The following is a 2,973-nucleotide window of genomic DNA, read 5'->3' on the forward strand; positions in this document are numbered from 1 at the left end:
TGATACAAAATACTGGTGGGTAAAACCGCTGGCGCCTTAGGCAGGAATTAAGGCAGTGGAAACAAATTGTACTATCAGTCATTGTCCACTGCTGTGCATTCATAATAAAAAACAGTACCAGTTTCACTTAAGAATACTCTTCATCAAGCAGCAAAAACTAATTTTATTAACCCTAGGTTCATACTTTTTCATATTCTATATGACAAAATAATATGCATAAAACATTTCCACCTTCTGAAGTATGCTGGTCTCTTGAGGAAAAAGCACTTGACTGATTATTTGAATTGGTAACTGAACCAGCTACTCTTTTTTTCATGGAACATTTTTATTTGACTTGCTATTGCAACTATTAGGTATTTGGCAGAACTTTTCTTGAAAATATGGGAAAGGGGAAAAATTCCCCTTTCCTTCCTCTGGTTCTTTTGGCTGGCTGAATAATCAAATCAACAAGAAGAAATTGACAAGAGAAAATACAATTTACTTTCGTGTGCATAGGAACTACACATACATGACAGGTTTAAACAGAAAGGGAAAATGGATATATAAAACATTTGAGGTAGGAATCAGGGAAGGCACCTTGGGGCTTCAGAAGGTCATTGCAGGGAGAGCACATGTTCAGTAATTAGTAGTTTGTCCTACCATATAAGTAGGTCCAAAAAGGTTATCCCTGATAATCTCTTATTATGGGCAAGGCTTCCCATTCAAAGTCCTCCAGATAGTGAAGGGTGTGGGGGAAGAAGTTTCTCTTGAGCCCACAAGATCTCCTTTGCCTTTAGCTCAAAATAATCCACATACCACTTAAGGCACATCATGGGATGGCTCTTCTGAATCCCCACAAAAACAAAGTGAGCTTGTCACTGCAAGGAAAACAATTGACAGTATTTGTTGCCAGTGGTAAAATCTGACCTTTTCAAGGAAAAAGAATTTTGGAAAACTTTGCTGTGCTATGAACTTGACAGCTTTCCAATACTTAAAAGATTTTTCTGAGATTGGTGGTAATTTTAAAAAATATATAATGAAATCTGGTAACATTTGGAAGACTGCATAGCTCAAGTGAACTGGCATTTTCCAAGACACCAACACATGTCATAAATAGTTTATGGGTAAAAGATCCATTTAAAGTGCCAGGTAGACCAATGGATTTTAATGTATTAGAGTACTACAAAAAATTCATTGATATATTTTCAGATTTCACATTGCAACTAATTTTTAAAAAGCTACCATTTGCTGAATTTTAGTGTAGTTATTAAAAAGAATATCTACAATTACCTGAAAAAGCTATGAAAATTACTCTTTCCTTCTCCAACTACATAGTTGAGTGAGGCTGGATTGTCTTCATATACTTCAAAACTAAAATTGTAATAGATTAAATGCAAAAGCAAATTTGAGAATCCAATGGTTTTCTGTTAAGCCAGACATTAAAGAAATTTATGAAAATGTGAAGCAACATCATTCTTTTCTATGATTTTTAAGTTATCTTGAAAAAGTTATTTTTCTATAAAAATATTTACACAAAATGTTATTTTAAAATGAATAAATTTTAAATTTCTCAGTTTTAATTTCTAGTATAGTAAATAGTTATAAGTACAACCTACATAAACATCACTCTTTAGGATCCAGTTCTGTCACTTAAATTACTCTGATTTTAGGTAAGTTATTTAGGTGCAGGCTGTGAAGACAAGACTTTATAATTTTGGCTCTATATTTGCTGGTAGTATGGCTTTTGGTAAGTCATTTTACCTCTGCAAATAGGGAAACTATAGTATCTACTTCATCAGGTTGCTCTGAGGACTAAATGGGATTATACTTGTAAAATGCTTACTTTACACCTGTGCCTACAACATAGTAAGAGCTCAGTAAATGCTAGTTACTATTTTTATTAGTTTATTATATTAGCCAATCATCTGACAAGATCCTAGAGAATGGGGCGCAGTCCTGGCTTTCTTCATCCTCTCCGTAGAGAACAGAAGTTATTTAGGTGTTATAAATTTGAGAAGGTATAAATAAACTTGTTGATATGTATGTGAGGCTGTTAGCCTATAGGATAATTGATGTTATAAAATTTTCCTCTTTCAGTTTTTCTTTTTCTCAGTGTCTGAAGAAATAACAAAACTGATGCCCAGCAGGTGTGTGGCTCGGTGGTTGAGCGTGGACCCATGAACCAAGAAGTCTCTGTTTCTATTCCCAGTCAGGACACATGCCGGGGTTGCAGGCTCAGTCCCAGGTAGGAAATATGCAGGAGGCAGCCAATTGATGTCTCCCTTCCTCTCATATTAAAAACAAAACAAAACTGAAAAACATTACCTAAACCCTTGCCCTAGAATACTCAATTATTACCCCACAGGAGTTGAGGTCTTCCAGAAAAGTAACTGCTCAGCTTCATGACTGTGGGAAATTCGTTTAAACTTTTCACTTCGTTTATGTCATGTTGTTTGAACAAAAATATCTAGTCTCCAACCTCCCTTGCAGCTTTAAATCCTGTCAAGCTCACCTCTACCTCTATTAGAGATACCTTTTTTGGGAGCCCCTAGATCCAAATAAATGCAAGGGGGCGGGGGCCAAGCCCTAGCCTAGAGATAACCCTTTATCCTTGCCAGTGCCAATGGCATCCGTTCTCCCCAGCACCCAGAAGTGGAAGTCTGGATAGGCATAGCTGCTGACACCCTATCGTCCTATTTTTCACCAGGGGCGTGGCACCCTGCGTCTCCCGTGGCTTCCCGCACCACCCCTGGGGGCCCATCAGTAGGGTAAGGGTTAGCCGGAGTGTCTGGGCAGGCGGCCTGTCTTCCCAAGTATTAAGTGAGAGGGCTGGGCTTTCCTCCTTCCTCTAACTGAAGTGCCAAGGGCTGCCCTACAGCTATGAGGTCTTCCGCAACCCAGCCGCCTACTGACCTCCGGCCTCACACCGCCCGCGGGCTCAGGGCCGAGGGCACCGCGCACTTACGACCCGCACGCTCAGCGGCCCCGCCCTCC

The sequence above is a fragment of the Myotis brandtii genome, unplaced genomic scaffold (genome assembly GCF_000412655.1).
Source record: "Myotis brandtii unplaced genomic scaffold, ASM41265v1 scaffold103, whole genome shotgun sequence".
Taxonomy (NCBI): Eukaryota; Metazoa; Chordata; class Mammalia; order Chiroptera; family Vespertilionidae; genus Myotis; species Myotis brandtii.